Source organism: Kogia breviceps, chromosome 2 (genome assembly GCF_026419965.1).
Source record: "Kogia breviceps isolate mKogBre1 chromosome 2, mKogBre1 haplotype 1, whole genome shotgun sequence".
NCBI lineage: Eukaryota > Metazoa > Chordata > Mammalia > Artiodactyla > Physeteridae > Kogia > Kogia breviceps.
In genome coordinates, this window is record NC_081311.1 from 73,546,585 (window position 1) to 73,566,793 (window position 20,209).

Consider the following 20,209-nt stretch of genomic DNA (forward strand, 5'->3'; position numbering starts at 1 on the left):
TGTGAGCTTTGTAGGAGAAAGGTCTGTTTTGCAGAAGAATTCCAGAATATTAGAGAATTAGATTTGGTGATCTCATCCAGCCTCATGGCTTTAAATGCTGTTTCTACATTGCTAGCTCCAAACTCATACCTCTAGCCCTGACCTCCCTGAACCTCAGATTCTTATATCCAACTGTTTATCTGCACTTTAATAATGCATTTAAAACTTCACAAGACTAAGACTGAACTTTTGATCTTCACTGCATTCCTCATCCTTTTCCATCTCAGTTGATAACAACTTTTTTCCACTTGTTCGGTCATTCTTTTTTTTTTTCTTTTTGTGGTATGCAGGCCTCTCACTGTTGTGGCCTCTCTCGCTGCGGAGCACAGGCTCCAGACGCGCAGGCTCAGCGGCCACGACTCACGGGCCCAGCCGCTCTGCGGTATGTGGGATCTTCCCGGACCGGGGCACGAACCCGCGTCCCCTGCGTCGGCAGGCGAACTCTCAACCACTGCGCCACCAGGGAAGCCCTATTCAGTCATTCTCGATTCTTGTTTCTCTCTCACTCCACATCCAAATCCATCAACCAATCCTTTCTAATCTCCCTTAATAATATATCCAGAACCCACCACTTCTCATTACCTTCACTGTAACCATCCAAAGCCACCATCGGTTCTCTCCTCGGCAAGTATAGGAGCCTCCTAACTGATCCCCTTTGCTTCTACATTTGCCCCCTTCCAACTACTTATTAAGCAGCAGCTGACGGGTTCTGGTTTGTTTTACTTTTCATTATGGAAAGTTTTCAACAAATGCAAAAGAAGGGAGAACAGCATAATGAAACCCCACACCTACTCATCACTCAGCTTCAACAGTTTTCAATGCACAGCCATTCTTGTTCCATCTTTATCACCATCCATTTTCTCTCCACCACACTGGAGTGCTCATTCAACTCCTCCAGTGCCATCCTATCTTATTCAAAATAAAATCCAAAATCCTCTCAGTGGCATTCAAGGCTTCTCAGTCTCCCTCACCTCTCTACCCTCACCTGTCACATTATCTCCCAGCTATCTCTCAGACACATCAGGATGTTCCTGTCTTGGAGCCTCTGCATTTCTTCCCTCTGCCTGGAAGGCACGCTCCCCCACCCCCACCCCCGTCCCCATCCCCCAAGATATTCCCCCTGGCAAGCATGTTCCCTGTCTCCCTCAGGTCTTTATCGAGTTTCCTACAGCCTGGTTTCGCTGATTACCTACATATGGCAAGAATGAAATAATCAGCCCTTTGCGTTTTCTACAAACTGGCTGCTGAGTCATAGTTTTAAAGGTCCGCACTGTTCGCCCCTCAGCTACTCATCCATCTACAACTGTGTGGGTGGGAACTTCCATCTAGTGACTTCTACCTGACGAGATGCAACTGGCCTTTGTAAAAAGGCACTCTCATCCTTCCCCTGGGCTGACTGATATGCTCCCCGGCGCACTTAGACTAACTGGTGATCAACGTATATACTTACTTAAAGAACAACTGCATCCAATCCTTCCTGAAAGTCAAAGCAACTCACCTGTCGGCCACATTAAGAACTTTGAATTTCATTCTTAGTGCCGCACTACAACGTGGTAAGAGTTCAAGAAATGCTCTTTGTTATTAAAGTTGATTTTCACAAATGAAAAATGGTGGTAAATATACTTAATGACACTGAAATGTACGCTTTGAAGTGGTTAGAAAGGTAAGTTTTATGTCATGTGTATTTTCCCACAATAAAAAAAAATAAAATTCAAATTGGAAAAAAAATACATATATATATATATAAACACATACACAAAATTGGGCTCTTCAAGCAGCCAGAACCAGGCATGTAAACTTCACTGGGCCCGGAGGTGTCCACTGCCCCGGCCTCAAATCCCACCTGCACCTCAGAGATCCGGGTGGGCAGAATCAGTGGCCTGAGGCCAGTCACGTCCCTCTCTCCAAGGCCTCAGGGGACGTGCCTGGACTTTGAGTATGAGCCCTGCGTGTTTATTAACTTGTACACACATTCATTCATGTATTGACTCACCATTTCTGACCCACTACGCAGGAGAAAGCAGCTGCAGGTCGGCTATGGGACACCGGAACTTGCAGGAGCAAAGCCTTCCTTGCCGGCGTCCTCTCGGTTGCGGTGCCTTCTGGGAGCGGTCTTCCCGCTTTGCACTGCGCCTGCGCGGCTCTCTGCCCTGCCTCACTGGTACCACTACTCCTCCGGCGGGCTCCAGAGGACGCCTCTTGTAATCTTGCTCTGGCATGGGCCTCTGTCTCTTTTCTTACATTGCCTAGGCCTCCTAATTTAGGCCCCAGGGCACCGAGGCCAGCCCCATCTTTCTACATCATCCAAACCCCATTCCTTGATAATGGCCCTTCCCCTACATCACCTTAGCCTAGCCTTGTACTCCCTGGCTGCTTTCATAAAGGACTCTTAACATTTTTTAGAGCTTTGGATGTGGCAAGCATGGCGATAAGTGATTTACATGCATTGTCTCATTAAATTTGTAACAGAATTTTAACTAATAAATTAGAAAGCATGTACACTGGGACTTCCCTGGTGGCGCAGTGGTTAAGAATCCGCCTGCCAAGGCAGGGGACACGGGTTCGATTCCTGGTCCGGAACGATCCCACATGCGGCAGAACAAGTAAGCCCGTGTGCCACAACTACTGAGCCTGTGCCCTAGAGCCCACGAGCCACTACTGAGCCCATGTGCCACAACTACTGAGGCCTGTGCACCTAGAGCCTGTCCTCTGCAGTAAGAGAAGCCCCTGCTCGCCACAACTAGAGAAAGCCTGGGCACAGCAACGAAGACCCCACACAGCCAAAAATAAATTAATTAATTAATTAACTTTAAAAAACAAAGAAATGGGGGACATGGTAAGGCTTTTGTGCCCAGGAGGGACACACAGGGTGCTGCTCAGTTTCAATCCCCCCTTTCTTTGATACTCCTCAGTCCTGAGGGGAACAGGTGTGGCATCAGAAAGGGAACAGCGTTTTGGATAGAGAGGTTAATCATGAACTTGGCAGAGGAACTCAGTTTGAGGGGCACTTGGTTTTGAAACTGCACAACTCAGTTGGGACTTGAACCCACAGGCTGGGATCTGAACCCAGCCAAAACCCAGACTGGGATTTGAACCCACTGTCTTTTAATTATAATCACACACCTGGTCTCAGGACCTACTGAAGTTCAGGTTCTTTATGTCTCAGCACAGAAGGAATTCAGTGAGAGACAAAGCGATAGGTAAGAACCGGATTTATTTAGAGAGATACAGATTCCATAGACAGAATGTGGTCCCTCTGAAAAGGCGAGAGCGGCCCCAGGGCATGGGGTCATCTTGGAAAGTGAGAGAGACCATGGGAGAAACACACTCTACAGGCAGAGTGTGGGCCATCTTAGAAGGCAAGAGGCCCTGAAACATGGGGTGGTTAGTTTTTATGGGCTGCGTAATTTCATAGGCTAATGAGTAGGAGAATTATTCCAACTATTTTGGGAAAAGTGAGGGAATTTCCAGGAATTGGACCATTGCCCACGTCTACTTTTTGGCCTTTTATGGTTGGCCTCAGAACTGTCATGGCACCTGCGAGTGAGTCATTTAGCTATTGTATTACAATGAGCATATAATGAGGCTCAAGGTCCACAGGAAGTTGAATCTCCCACCATCTTGGACCTAGTTGATTCTAACCAGTTTATGTCGTGTCCACAACGGTTAAGTCATTCTTTTAAAGATGGTGCCCTGCCCCCTTCCCTCCTGTTTCTGTTTCATATTAACAGGTGTCCAAAACAAGAGAGGTTAAAGACCTCTTCTGCTCTGATGGTTAAGATGCACGTAATACACCGATGTCAGCTGGAATTGCACAGGCTCTTAAGAACCTGATCAGATTGGAGTCCACATCTCAAGGAAGGCCAAAGGAGAGTTCCGTAGATTCCACAGTCTCCAGGCTCCTATTGTGCACAAAGTATTTGTATTTTGCACTATATCAACCCAGATGAGGAACCAAGTCCCTTTCTTAAGTTCACAAATCATACAATCTGACCCAAAGCTTTCCAGGATATAGTAAAATTTATGGAGATCTGTAACAGAGTAAGCATGTTAGCAGATCCTATAATCACATACGAGACATTTCTGTACTGAAATCCTTTCAGGCAGGAAAACATTAGGACTTTCCCAGGGGTAAGCTTCTTCTCTCTGCTCTCCTCCTCATCCAGTCCTTTCTAAACTACAGATAATCCTTCTTTACCATGGAGAGCAATCTACCCCTCCCAAAGTGCAAGGGCCTTTTGTTTTTCAAATAGAAAGTTTAGTCTTTGTTACATTCGGAGGAATTTCTTCTCTGTTCTTCTTCAGTGGCTAGACCAGTAGTTCTCAACCAAGGGCAATTTTGTCCCCAGGGAACATTTGTAGACAAGTTTGTTTGTCACAACTGGGGAGGGAGGTGTTGTATTACTGACATCTAGTTCTTAAAGGCCAGGGATGCTGCTATACTATGTGTGGAGCACCAAACAGTCTCCCACAGCAGAGAATTATCTGATTTAAAATGTTAATAGTTCCAAGACTGAGGAGCTCTGGGCCCCTAAGGAACAGAAGCTTCTCCAAAAGAAATGCAAAGATGGTAGTGAAAGAACTTAAAATGGTACCAAATGAGAAATGGCTGGAGGAACCATAACTGTTTAACATGGAAAAAGGGAGAACTTGGGAGAATTTACAAATAAAATTTATTTTTGAGTCGGCTCCAGTAAATAGTCATTCCAGGGAATGTTGCGGGGATTGGAATTATGAATATATCACAGTAAGATAAAAACAAAACCTACAAACTCCATCTCCTATATCCATTTGATATCTTTTCTTCTACTGCCCCATTCCTTCCCAAATTACAGAAATATGAAGAAAACTTTCTTTATAAATTTGTTACTGTACGGAAATACTGTACTGATATTGCCAACATCATATGTTTCATTATTTTTTTTTTGCCTATGGGGAATGGGGAATTCAAGGAAGGCCCTTAAAATTTTTAATTAGTACTTTGCTGGAGAAAAGAAATATATTCCTAAGTGGTGAGCCATTCCAGAGAAACTTTAAAAGAAAAATTTCATTTAAAATTGACAAGCTTTGGGGGAAAGAGAAAGAAAAGAAAAAATAACGTGTTCACAGTGAACAAAATCAAAGAATTAAAGGTAATTCTCCAGGTGGTATATAAATGTCTCCAAATAATTTCAAATGCATGTTTGAGTCTACCTCATTCTTGCTGACAAACATGTAGAAATCCATACATGCACATCAAAGATATAAGATTGAACTCCAGCCCATAATTTTTCTGGAGTGGAGGTGAGTTGGTGACCTGCCAGGCTCCCCTTTTTTTTCAGTGTAAGTTTTCAGTGCTACTTGAAGGGGACGTGGAAATACCCTTTGCCATTCTGTCAGTTTTACTGTAACACCTGTATTGGAAATGAGAATTTATTCCATGCAATTGATTTATTAAGACATTATTGCGCTTAGTGCAAACTTTGAATTTATGTGCAATTTTGTCTGTGAAAACATTAGGTGAATGTAGGAAACTGCACCCAGCTGAACTGTATTCTGACATTACCAGTTTACACCAAGGCCATGCTTCTCATGAACTAGTCCTGGCCAATGACTGAGTGCAGCAGAGATCTAAGGCAGGCCCATTCCTAGGAGATGGGGACTCATCTGACATGTCACCTTGGCTCAAAAATTCACTTTGCTGCTGGGGCTTCCCTGGTGGTGCAGTGGTTGAGAGTCCGCCTGCCAATGCAGGGGACACGGGTTTGTGCCCCGGTCCGGGAAGATCCCACATGCCACGGAGCGGCTGGGCCCGTGAGCCGTGGCCGCTGGGCCTGTGCTCCGCAATGCAAGAGGCCACAGCAGTGAGAGGCCCACATACCGCAAAATAAATAAATAAATAAATAATTCACTTTGCTGAAAATTTCTTAAAATTGCACTGAGGTCTAAGACTTTTCCTACCCCACCTCCTTTCTCTTCTCCACAGTGCCACTGCTTGCCCTGCAGTCTGGCAGCTCTCCTAGCCTCGTCTGGCTCTCTTCCCCTTTTCCCTCAAGTATTTTCCGCAATAAATTTTTTGGTCATTTTATCCCGTCTTCACAGTTATTTGTCAGAGTACCAAACCTAACACAAGAATAAATGGGGCTGTAGATTTTTTTTAAATTGGCCATGTAATAATTGTTGAAGGTAGGTGGTGGATCTGTCTGACCCTCCACTACACTCTCAAATGAATAGGAAGTCCATTATAGAGTCTATTTTGAATCTGTGGTAAAACTTCCACAGTGGAAAGTTTAAAATGGAAGGAAGGAAGGGAGGGATGGAGGGAGGGACAGAGGAAGGAAGGAAAGAAAAGAATAACAAACCTGGATGAGATGGTCATTCAGGCTCAGCAGACCCTGCTTTGTGATCACTGGTTCATCATATGAGAACATGCATTTTAAAAACTAATGAACTGTGAAGGCTTCCTTTTTGTATATGTGGCCTTGAACAATACCCAATAGCAGTCAACCCTCATTTCTCCCTTCCCCAAGTCCTTGGAAGCCACTAATTTACCCTCTGCCTCTATAGATCTCTCTCTTCTGGACATTTCATGAAAATGGGGTCATACAATGTGCCTTTTATGTCTGGCTTCTTTCACTCAGCATAAAGTTTTCAAGGTTCATGTATGTTGTAGCATGTCTTATTCCTTCTAATGGCTGAATGATATTCATTGTATGAGTATATCACATTAATTTATCCATTTATCAGTTCATAGACATTTGGGTTATTTCAACTTTTTGGCCATTGTGAATAATGTTGCTACGAACATTTGCATCCACATTTCTGTATGAACATATATTTTCAGTCCTTTTGGGTGTATGCCTAGGAGAGGAATTGCAGGGAGATACCACAGCTTGCACCTTTCGTGGAAATATATGCTGTAATATTTTAAATTAAATACGGTTGATTCTTGTTATTCATGTAATTATGGTCTATACTGTCTCTGAAAATGCTGAATAAACAGCTGTTAGGGCTCAGAGCAGATCACCCAAAGATATGGCCCAATAGTATATTGATTATTTTGATTTAAAGTTATTTGAGAAACAGCTGGTGGAAAAAAATTGATATAGAAAAACATTCTGACCCCACTCTTTCTCCCTGAAAGCAGGAAATGTATCTCCCATGTGAAAGTATCCTTCCTATAACAGGAGGATAGAAAGTATCCTTATCACCAGAGTTACAGAATTCAAGACTAAGTAAGATGTATAAACAAACTTTGTTACTTCTTCATTAGTCTGCTACCCTAAGCACAAGGACATTTATTAAATCTTCACAAATAATTGTCTAAATATGATATATAGACAGCCTGCTTTGGTCAGTTCAGGGCTCCCATTTCTGTGAGCTCTCCAGTTTGTTTGTTTGTTTTCCTGTTTATCTGTCTTGTGCCAATTTAATTATTAAATCAGTCAGAAGAACTCAAGGGAGGTAGGAGGGAAATTTCCCTGTCCCTACATAGCAAATTAGCAAACATTAAATTAGGAGTCATTGCTTCACAAGAACAAGGTTAGGTTCCTGTGAATTTCTGGTCACAATTTTTCATCAACCTATCAATACATAAGCTTGCTCTATGTGTGTTTCTTTTAAAAGACACTTCGTTTAATGAACAATATATAATTGTTCATTGACTAACACCGAACTCATGGCCAACACCACTATACATAACATGCCTGCAGGCACCAAAAATCTAACACACTAGGCGGCACAGTTCTTACACACTTGAGGGCCATTTAAAGTAGTGAAACCATCAACAAAAACCACAAAAATGCAAAACACGAAGCACTAAACAGACCACAAAAAGGACACTTTTTAAGGCAGTGCTGCCTTCTTCTGCCTCAACTGGGAATATGGGTATCAAGTGACTCAAGTTGTTTGACACTGTGCATGCCTTCCAGAGACCAAAAAAGCCCCATGTGCATTGATCTGGGAATTACAAATAAATTTTAGGGAGTAGGCAAATTCATAAGCATGGTCAATTGTATTTTAAACGTACAGAAAAATATTGAGCAGCCTGGCACGCAGGATCTACCCTTGTCAAATCTTAACATTTTCTTACATTTACATCTAATCCTTTCTATACTTTTTTTTAAGGAAATAAAATATAACAGACACAGTTGAAGTGCTCTGTTATTTTCTTTCCCTTCCTAGAGGCAACCACTATCCTGAATTTGGTGTTTATCATTATATATAGCTTTTGGATATTTACTACTTATATTTACTACATATGTAAGTATTCAGAAATGGTCATTGTTTCACCTACTTTTGAATTGTATGTAAATTGTATCATATGTACCATGTCTCTGCTACTTGTTTTGTTTCCCCTTAACATGTTTTGGAGAATTATCCATGTTGATACATATTGTCCTAGAGAATTTAGTTTTCTTGCTGTATAGAATGCGTTCTTCTTCTTTCCTGCTGATGAACATTTATTTATTCTTATGTTTTGCTCTTTCACAAAGAGCTCTTTGCTCTTTGCAAAGATTCTGTTAATGTCTCATTGTCTTTGCATGCAATTGTTTTATAGAATGTATATTAAGGAATGGAATTGGTGGATTACAAGAAATGTGCATTTTCAACTTGATTATTACCACATTTTTTTCCTTTTTATGCTTCTGTTAGCAATGAATGAGAGAGTTCTCACTGCCTCATGTCCTCACCAATGCTTGCTACTGTTAGATTTAAATTTTGTTGCCAATTTGAAGGTTATGCAAGGGTATCTCACTGTAATATTATTTTGGATTTCACTTATTACTAGTGAGATTGAGCATTTTGTCCTTTGTTTATTGGCAATTTGGTTCTGTACTTCTATTGAATTGTCTGATCAATAGCTTTTGCCTTTTTTTTTTCTTAACGGATTGTTTTTCTTTTTTCTTATCCACTTATAGGAGTTCTTTCTATATTCTGATACTAATCCTTTGCATATGAGATGTAAATATCTTATCTACTATATGTTGTCTTTCAGGGAAGGAGGCTGACAGAGGTTCTGCCATCTTGAATTTGGGTTCTTTATGGTAGAGCTGGAGGTCATCATTACAGTTAGTCATAAAGGAAAAAAACATGAAAGCTTGTGCTTGAAATTTTTAATTCTCCATGTGTGGTGGTGGCATATATCACTTTCACTTATATTCCACTTCAGGAACATTGTCATATACCTACACCTAACTGCAAGGGAAGTTGGGAGATATGAACAATTTTGGTGAATAGTTAGCAGTCTAATAGCATTTAACTTTCTTTCTTTCTTTCTTTCTTTTTTTTTTAAATGTACTACCCTCATCTGGTTTTAGTATCAGGTTTATAATCCTCATAAAATAGTTGTCGGTTATTTCCTTGTTTTTCTACTTTCTGGAACACTTTGTATAAGACAGGGCTTATTTGTTCTTTGATTGTTTGGTAGCATTTTCTTATAAACCTTTCAGATGACAGTGGAGAGATTTTGGGGGGGAACACTTTAAACTTCTGACTCAATTTGTTAAATGTTTACATTCAGGTTTTCTATTTGTTCTTGGCAAGCTATTTTTTTCCTACAAAACTGTACCTTTTGTCTAAATTTTTTATTTCTTACCATAAAATTGCTTATAGGTATTGGCCCCTTATCTTTTTTTCCTTGCTGAATCTTACTATCTGTTCCTCTGTTATTTTGCTGCTTTAGCAGTATCCCACATGTTTGATGGGTAGAGTTTAAGTTATCATTGTTATAAATGTCTTAATTTTTACATTTAAGTCACTTCTGACCCACAATTATTTAGAAACAATTTTAAATTTCTAAATATACATATTATTTTAGTCATATTTAATTAATAATTCTCATTTAATGGCATATGATCAGAAAACTTGCTACTGATTCTTTGGAGAAGCAAGAGATCATGGCTGTTAAGAGTATATGCCCTTGGTCTTCCCTGGTGGCACAGTGGTTGAGAATCTGCCTGCCAGTGCAGGGGACGTGGGTTCGAGCCCTGGTCTGGGAAGATCCCACATGCCGTAGAGCAACTAGGCCTGTGAGCCACAACTACTGAGCCTGTGCGTCTGGAGCCTGTGCTCCGCAACAAGAGAGGCCGCGATAGTGAGAGGCCCACGGACCACGATGAAGAGTGGCCCGCGCTTGCTGCAACTAGAGAAAGCCCTCGCACAGAAACGAAGACCCAACACAGCCAAAAATAAATAAATAAATAAATAAAAGAGTATATGCCCTGGGCTTCCCTGGTGGCGCAGTGGTTGAGAATCCGCCTGCCAATGCAGGGGACCCGGGTTCGTGACCTGGTCTGGGAAGATTCCACATGCCGCCGAGCAACTAAGCCCGTGCACCACAACTACTGAAGCCCGCGCGCTTAGAACCTGCGCGCCTCAACAAGAGGAGCCACCAGCACGCGCACCACAATGAAGAGTAGCCCCTACTCACCGCAACTAGAGAAAGCCCGGGCAGCAACGAAGACCCAACGCAGCCAAAAATGAATTAAAAAAAAAAAAAGAGGAGCTTCTCTGGTGGCGCAGTGGTTAAGAGTCTGCCTGCCGATGCAGGGGACGCGGGTTCGTGCCCCGTTCTGGGAAGATCCCACGTGCCGCGGAGCAGCTGGGCCCATGAGCCATGGCCGCTGAGCCTGCGCGTCCGGAGCCTGTGCTCTGCAACGGGAGAGGCGACAACAGTGAGAGGCCTGTATACCACAAAAAAAAAAAAAAAAAAAAAAAAAAAAAAAAAAAAAAAAAGAATGACAGCTAATATAGATGTAGAAGAAAGGACAGAACTATACCATAACCATTTTGGAACCCTTAAAGAAATGACTCTTTGAACCTAGGTCATCCATGAATGTTGAAACCGTTAGATCAAGTGATGATGGGAGACAGGATGACAACGTACCCATTTGCCAAAATACCACCCCACCAACTATTTGCTGGGAAAAAAAGGTAAACCATAGCATTGCAATGGTGGAACCGGAGTGTCATCTCTTTAACTCAGTTATTAATCTTAGCATCCATTTTTAGTCAACAATCAGGCATTATGTGCTTCCTAACGTATTGTGATGTGAAGCACATAGACTCACGTATGAAGTATTCGTGCCAAAAATATTTAACCTGAATCTAAACAAGCTTTAGACCTAACTTCTGGTTTACAGGATATACAAAGGGCAGAGAAAAATGTTAAAGCAATATCTAAAGAAAAAATTGGGCAAATCTAGAAGTGGGATATTCTACAATTATCTTCAGGATTTTAATGACACGAAAAAGTGATGAGAGGCCTTTATTAAGATAAAAGAGACTAAAGAGACAGAAAACCCCAAGTGCAATGCAATGTGTGATCTTTGGTTAAATCTTTTTTTTTTTTTTTAACATCTGTTTTGGAGTCTAACTGTTTTACAACGGTGTGTTAGTTTCTGCTTTATAACAAAGTGAATCAGTTATACATATACACATGTTCCCATATCTCTTCCCATTTGGTTAAATCTTAATTCGAATAAGCCAGCAGTAAATGACATGCTGGAGACAACTGGGAAAATTTTGATATCGATACAGTATTATATGATATTAAGGGAATCGCAGGTAATTTTATTAGGGATAATAATTGTTTTGTGGTTATATAGGAAAATTATTTGGAGAGAAGCATTATGATGTCTCTGTTTTACTTTAGGATAAACACCTCCTCCTTAGAAAGAAAAAGACAACAGTTCTGATGTTATTTCCTACAGGATAAGCTATTTTTTTTTTCTACTCAGGATGCCCTGCCCTACCTTCTCCATGTAACTGTGAAAATTGATGTCCATGTATATGTGCACATTTGCACACCCATGGTCACCAACACCAATATTAAACATTTTTAATGGTGGCACATGGGCTGTTATAAATATATAAAGTACACATAAAACTGGAAGGATTCATATATATCATGGAGAAGAGGTTGGAAATCGAACTGTTAATGGTTGTTAAAGGGGACTTAACTATAAGGGTTCTATGTCTTTTTGAAAAAAGGAAAATACTAGAAGAAATATGACCAAATGGCAAAACTTATCAATTCAGGGTGCTTAGAACGTGTACTTGCACGTATCTTTTAAAATTTTCTCTCTGAAGAAGTAAAAAGTGCATATCTGCAGACTACATTAGTTTGAAGAGCAGTCCAATTTATCAGCTGATGAGTTCAGGCAATTTTCTTTATTTCTTTTTAGCCTGAGTTTCCTCATCTTTAACATGGGGATAATAATAATACCTACTCCAGTAGGGTTATTGTGAGGATTAAACAAGTTAATACGTGTGAAGCGCTAAAGCATTTGGCCAGTGCCTGGCACAGAGTATGCGCCTAATAAATATAAGATATTATGTGTTGAGACTTGCTTTGAGATGTAGTTCATTGTCAGTTTTGGTAAATTGTGTGCCTGAATAGAACGTTTGTTCTATTAATGTCAGGTGCAGGTGTATACACACACACACACGCACATTTGATCAAGGTTGTTAACTGTGTTCAAATCTTCCACATTCTTTTAAATTTTTCATTTGCTTAATCTTACAACAGAGAGATGTGCTATGATCACATACAATGATTGTGGATTTGTCAACTTATATTTCTGTTAATTTTTAATACACGTATATGAGGCTATATTACTAGGTGCATAAACACTTTGTTAAATTTTCCTTGCTATTTGTTTCTTTAGTTATTAGATGTCTGCTTTCTGTTATAGTTTATACCGCTTATAGTGCTTTTGATTTCTTTGAGGGGATTATTTTAATATGGCTTCTTCAGTTTTTGTATAATATACCTTTTTTCATTCTTTTAATTTTTTTAAGTCCTTAGTTTTAATGTCTTATTTTTAAAAAGCTGAATTTTTCTTTCTTTTTTTCCAATCTGATTATTGCTATGCTTTTATAGGTAGGGTCAATTACAGTTATCATGCTTTCTCATATGTTTGCATAAATTTCTCTGATTTTTGTGTTCATGTGTGTGATTTCTATTCATTCTGATTTTCTCTGTTCTCTTTTCTCCTTTTATTTTTTTAAACCTCCTAGTGCATTGATCAGCATTTGCTGTTCTCTTTTATTCCCCTTGACTGATTTGGAAGTTAAAAATTCCATTTCTATTCCTTTAATGGTTTACTTTAAATTTTTAACATGCATTATTCAATTTAACAAAAACATGAGTCAGTATCTCTACTCTCCTATTAAAAATAAAGTTTTTAGAACACCTTAACTCTAATTCCTCTCTACTAATTTGTTGTTGTTTTCCAGTATTTTAGTTCTCCCTAAAATAGTAATTATTAGTATTGTTGGTTTTTTAACTCCCATTATTCATCATTATTATTATATATTTATGTAGATAGTATTTATTTAAATTTATCCACTTCCTTCCAGGTTTCTTTGCTCATGGTTCTTTCTTGTATCTTGTTCCTTCCAGTAGAACATCTAGAAATTCTTTCAGCTGGACTTTGTTAGTGGTATTGTATTTGTCTTAAAGTGTCTTTAATTGAGTCTTCTTGTTAAATAGTTGTATAGCTGTGCACAGAATCATAGTACAGTTATTTTCTCTTAGCATTTTTATGTTATTATTGTACTGTCTTCTGGCTTTTATTGTTGCTATTAAGAAATCTGTTGATGGGAATTCCCTGGTTGTCCAATAGTTAGGATTTGGTGCTTTCAATGCGGGGGCCTGGGTTTGATCCCTGGTCAGGGAACTAAGATCCCGCAAGCTGTGCAGCATGGCCCAAAAAACAGAAAAGAAAAGAACCCAGAAATATGTTGACACTCTAATTTTAGGTAGTTGTCCTTTATAGGTAATCCCTGTTTTCTTTTTTCTCTCTGGTTTTACATAAGATTGTTTTTATTTTTTTTTTTGCACTTGGTCTCCAGAATTTTTACTGGTATATGTGTGAATTTCTCTTGATAGATATACCTTTATTTTTATTTATCCTATGCCATTATCATTTTACCTCCTGAATATGACCATTCGTACTTTCTAACAATTATGGAAAGTTCTCAGCTATTATCATTTTGAATATTGCATCTCCATCCTAAATATCTATAATATGTATGCTAGACCTTGTCATTCTATCCTCTAAGTCTCCTGTCTGCTCTTATAATTCTGTATGTCTCTATGCTGCATTCTAATTTCCTCAGATTTATTTTCTACTTTGCTAATTCTCTCTTCAGCTATGTCAGTCTGCTAAATAATTTAACTCCTTGAGGGTTTTAAAAGTTAGTCACTTAATAAAATTAAAAACTGATGGGGGAAGTTCAGGTGTTTATAACTGAAAAACAGTAATGCTAACAGAGTAAAAACAATGACCAGATAACACCCCTCCATCTAGGTGTTTGGAACAAGACAGAAACAAGGACACTCTGCAGCCATAAGAATAATTAAACATAGTACCCTTGACTAATGTGAGTGACTACTGCTTCTTTGCCAATTATAACTCCAGCCATGCTTTAATATTCCTGCTTTTTACATAAAAATTATCAGGATATTCAATCTCCAAATTTCCTCCGCTTCTCAACAACATCTGATCCAGACCCAACACCTGCTTTCTTAAACCCTGCTTAGTTCACCCAATTCAAGTACAAATTCTATAATAAAGCCCTCCAACAACTGCTCTGGTGTACATTCTCCTTTGCTATGGCAAGCTAGTTTTTTTTCACTGCAGGTGTGTTCCTAGTCTTTGGTTAATGGGTTTTTACCATACTATGTTTTTAAGTTCTAAATGTTCTATTTAATAATTTTGTGATTCTGATTGTTCTGTCTTAAATTCCGATTGTGTTTTTTTTTCTGTCTTATGCTTTCTATTCCTTCCTTTATGGCTCTAGTTATTTTAAACATACTTAATTTTATCCAATCCAATTCTGTCCAACACTAGTCTTAATTAAAGTTCTAGGGATAGTGATACCATCCTGTTGTTTATTGTTTGCTAATTATTGTTCAAGGTGGATTATTTCTGTGTGTTTTATAATTTTCAATTGTAATCCCATCTTCATTTTGAGACTGCTTCCAGAGTAAATTTGGATTTGTTTCTGCCAGGTACACTAGGGATATTAACATCCCTATGCCAACTATTTTTTGTCAGTTTATTTTTTTGGTTGGATTTTACACAGAGTACAAACACCCTTTTAAAGTATGTTTGATGAGATTTGACAAATGTATACCTTTGTGGAACCATCACCACAGTCAAGAGATAGAACACTTGCATCACCCAAAGAGTTCCCATGCCAGACCAACTTTCAAGATGTTATATCATTTGGGGGATTTCTGGACCATGTAGCTAGTATGAGGTATATATGTGAAGCCCTTAACACCATGAGCGTTGGGTCTAGATTGTAACTTTTCCAAAGAGATTTTCTTTTAAACTCTGACCCCAGTTTAAGGAAAACAATCTTCCTTGTTATCTTCCTGTTTGCTGGTAGGAAGACCTTCCCTTCCAATCCAGCCTTTCAGTGTGGTGTAGCTCTTTGACAGTCTGGTATTTTGTAGGTATATTAGATACATCTTCCTGCCTTATATGGCCCCAAGGCCTCAAAGTCCTGTCCTTGATGAGCATTAAACTCAAATGTCATGGTTAGGAAGACTCACAATTCTACTGCTCCTGTTTCAGCTACCAGGTTACTGCTCTGTTTTATAGTATGCTGCCCCTTCCCTTTTTGATTCATACATTTTATTGAAGTATAACATACATATAGAAAAGAACACAGATTATAAATATATAGCTCAATATTTTTTCACAAGTGAACGTACCTATGTGACAGGTACCCAGATAAAGAAAAAGAACATTACTAGAAATCTCCTAATGTCCTTTCCAAACACTATTTCCTCCCAAGAAGAATCATTATTCTGACTTCTATCATCATAGATAAATTTTGCCTATATTTGAACTTTATATAAATGCAGTCATACAGCATACATTCTTTTGAATCTGGCTTCCTTTGCTTATCACTGTATTTCTGAGGCTCACTTATATTGTTTCCTGTAGTTTGTTTATTTTCATTGCTGTATATTATTTCATTGCATGAATATAACAGGATTTATATTGTAGGTGGACATTTGGTTTGTTTCCAGCTTTCCTCTTTGCTTTTGGAGCCTGGGATTTCCCTTTCTTTCTTTCAAGCTCTGCTGTGTGTTTAGTAGGATTTAAAAAGCATTTCCTGCTCAGCAGTTCTGTATGATCTGTGTCAAGATGTGTTTTAGGTTTTGCAGACTGCCAAATTTTCAGACATGTAAGTCATATATTTCATTTTTTGTTGAAAATCTTGATTCTCACTTGATTTACTGATGACAGTTCTTTAGACTGCTGTTGGTAGAAATGGTTTCGATTCCTATAAACAAATAATGAGTAAACACAAGTGGGAGGGTAGAGATGAGATATGTAATTAATCTTGTAGGCTTTATCTCTTGCCTGGGTTGGATACTGCGTATGAAAGGGTACTTAAATGTTCATAAGTGTAAATATTGAAAAGGCATGTTAAAGAAATGGGTGATTGAAGACAAACAATAGTAAGAAGTGTGAAGTGTGGATATGACTGTTTGGGTCCAGGATCTCCTGGCTAGTTGACACTGGGAATTGGTTCGTGGTTTTGTTGTTGTTGTTGTTTTTTCTGTAGCGCCATGCGGCTTGTGGGATCTTAGTTCCCCAACTAGGGACTGAACCTGGGCCCTCGGCGGTGAGAGTGCAGAGTCCTAACCACTGGACCGCCAGGGAATTCCCAGACACTGGGGATCTGAAATGAGAGGGAGCCTCTCTTAATGGCTCACTGGTATGTTATCAATAAGTTGCCTGAAGAGCCACTCCAAAGTGGGCCTGCTTTTACCCTGCAAAAGTAATTGTTCTACTAGACCAGTGGTTCTCAACCTTGGGCAATTTTGCAACTTCTGGAGACACTTGGTTGGCATGCTATTGGTGTCTAGTGGGTAGAGGCTGGGAATGCTGGTAAACATCTTACAATGCACAGGACAGCCCCTCTACCCATGCCCCCAGTGAAGAATTTTCCAATGGACCTAGAGATTATCATACTAAGTGAAGTAAGCCAGATGGAAAAAGACAAATATCATATGATATCACTTATATGTAGAATCTGAAAAAAAAAAAAGATACGAATGAACTTATTTACAAAACAGAAATAAACCCACAGATATAGGAAACAAATTTATGGTACCTCAAGGGGAAGGTGGGGAGGGAGAAATTAGGAGGATGGGATTAATACATACACATTAGTATATGTAAAATAGATAACAAACAAGGACCTACTGTAGAACAATAGCACAGGGAACTATACTCAGTATTTTGTAATAACCCATATGGGAAAAGAATCTGAAAAAGAATAGATATATGTATAACTGAATCACTGTGCTGTGTACCTGAAAGTAACATGACATCATAAATCAACTATACTTCAATTAAAAAAAAAAAAAAAAAAAGAATTTTCCGGCTCCAAGTGTTAATAGTGCTGAGGGTGAGAAACTGTACCAGACTTAGGGACTAGACTTAGCCTCTAAATAAAGATATATTTAAATAAACACTATCAATTACCTTTCAAGAAATGATAGCGGGCTTCCTTGGTAGCGCAGTGGTTGGGAGTCCGCCTGCCGATGCAGGCGACACGGGTTCGTGCCCCGGTCCGGGAAGATCCCACATGCCGCGGAGCGGCTGGGCCCGTGAGCCATGGCCGCTGAGCCTGCGCGTCAGGAGCCTGTGCTCCGCAACGGGAGAGGCCACGACAATGAGAGGCCCGCGTACCGCAAAAAAAAAAAAAAAAAAGTAATGATAGCACTTCAGTGGCACATTTAAAACTGCAATGGTGTGTTCTGCAACCACCAAATCCATTCAGAGTTTGAATGAAATCACTTGTATCTCACACTAACGTAATTAGATACGTACAGCAATTTATTTATAGCCATTAAAAATTAAACAACAAAAATCGCCTATGATTTATGCCCTTATTTTAGCTTTATTATTGAAAGTTCCAAGGCCATGGAGTAAATCAGCCGCACAACTGGCATCAGACAGACTTTGATGTTGTGCTTTGTAGTTAGACTATAAGTAATCTTTTTCTTTGTTGTCATATTTTTGCAGCTTGAATTTAGGACAAAAGAAAATTTTATTATTTCTCCAGTGGAAGTGATGATCTAAATTTGTCTCTTCTTCCTCCAGGCAACACAGACTACCATTTAGTCTTCTGATTCATTTCCCCCGGAAAGCTGAGAAGAAGTTTTTTTAATGATATTATTGGTTTTGTAACTCATGTTTTCATTGTAATGCGATTACTGAACCAGTGTTGTGATAAATGGTCTGTTTATAAGGGGAACCACTTTTACAAGAAGTAGAAAATTAGACACGCTTCTGCTTTGCAATAACAATAAAAAACCACAGTGAAAAAATATTCTCCAGTTTATTCCCATCTGTATCAGCAGGGAAGCTTTAGAAGATAGCTTTCTCCCTAAAGTCTTCTAAACACAGTTACTGCCTGTGAGTACCATGTTAAAATGCTGTTTTCCTCCAAACCCTGTTCAAGACCAATCCATTTTAAGTTACCATAACCACAGGCCCTTTAAGAAAGTCAGGAACTTTAAACCCCACCCCTCTGCTGACTTGTAGCAGTAGGTCCTCTTTCTGAGGCAGTTGGTGACAATGCTGAGAGCCAACTTGCCCTCTGCTTTGCCTGGAAGGAATGTTTCTAAGTAAGCTTGAAAAGTGGAAGCTTTAAGATACTGTGGGATAGGGAACAATGGAAACTTGTGAAGTATGGAAGCCAGACTGGCTCTTAAGATTCTATCACGGTGTTGGATAAAGTGGAAAGAATGCTGTTAAGTCTGAGTTTCGCCTTGTGGCACTGCTCCCTGCTAGGATTGCTCCTCCATTTCACCCAGCAAGTGAGTTTTCCAGAAGCCGCTTCCAATTTAACGAGCTGCTTGTCTCATGTAGCAGATCCCCAAAAGGAAAAGTCAGCGAGAGGAGTCAGTTTCAGTGAAAATTAAACTGGATCACTTCTAACAGAATTATTTACATTGGTTGTAGGCTTCTGAAGAGTAAAGCCAGCTCTCCATTGTTTTTTTTCTTTTTGTTCCTGCTACAGCAACAGTGACTAAGTTCAGAAGTCCTCTAGTACTAAACTAAAAAATAATTAGGAGAAATTTGGGGTTTAATTGCAGTTGGCATTTTGGAGCTGTCTGCTAGAAGCAGCCATCTTGGTAAAAGACCATGTCCTTTGGAACACTTGGAGGTTTCAGTTTACTCCTGGGTACCAGTTTTCATTAGCCAGTGAATAACAGTGTAATTATTAAGTCAAGTTTAGGTTTAAAGATAATGGAGGAGTTGGAATAAAAATCATTAAAGCCACTTCTTTATCCTTCCTAACACTTTATAAACTTTCACCAGAGCTCAAAGCAATAGAAAAAATTTTACACTTTTTTTTTTCCTATTTTTTGTTTCCATGTGTTTGTTCTTCCGTTGGCTAAGCTTGGATAATAAAACCAGCCTGGTCAGTTTCATTTTCTGATTTTTATACATAAGTGAAAGCTGTTTTGTGTCAACTGTGTAAAGTGTTTAGAATCATCTCACCTGCTGGGCCAATTTCCTGTAAGCCTTTGTTTGGGAGGGGAGAGGGGAAATACAACTTTTGATTTTGAATTTCTTATGCTTTTCAAAACTAGAACCCTGAATTAGACCACAGTAGCATAATTACTCTGTTTTATTTTTGACCTACTAAACTTTCCTAGAAGTGGGCAAAATGATCGTAAAGAAGAATTACGGTTATGTTGTATTCCCACTTAATCACCACTATTAGTATAGCCGAGTGCTCTGTCTGCAGTTACTTTGGAAAACTGGCACTTAAAAGAGATGTTTTAATCCACAGAAAGTGTTTCTCTTTTTTTCTTTTGGGATTAGATAAATGTTACTGTCTTAATCCTATTGCTCGACAGGTCCTGGCATTGTCTGCAAGATGCAGAGAAAAATAAAAAGTTGCACCTTGTTTAAACAATTGAGCGCAGTGTGGTTTACGAGGTTATGAGGAGGAGTAAAGAGGGTGGTGTGTCTCTTCTGCAATTTTTTTCTTAACGCGGTTAACCTGTGGCTGCTGTTGCCTCGCCCTCCTCGGCTCCTTGCAGGGTAACTTTCTGTTCTGTGAGCACTATCCGAAGCTTCCCAGGCAAGCTCACGGAGATCAAACTAAAAGGGCTGCTTGTATGTCTGAAACAGAC

The 20,209-nt window shown here is 39.4% G+C and overlaps 1 long non-coding RNA gene across 2 annotated transcripts in view; it reads right to left on the reverse strand.

The window, feature by feature from the left end:
* LOC136793557 (uncharacterized) overlaps positions 1–3,407 on the reverse strand; it is a 116,684-nt gene extending 113,277 nt beyond the window's left edge. For both annotated transcript variants that reach the window (XR_010838973.1, XR_010838972.1), the window contains exon 1: positions 2,033–3,407. This is a non-coding gene — a long non-coding RNA (uncharacterized lncRNA). The remainder of the gene's footprint in view (positions 1–2,032) is intronic.
* Positions 3,408–20,209: the final 16,802 nt, after the last annotated feature.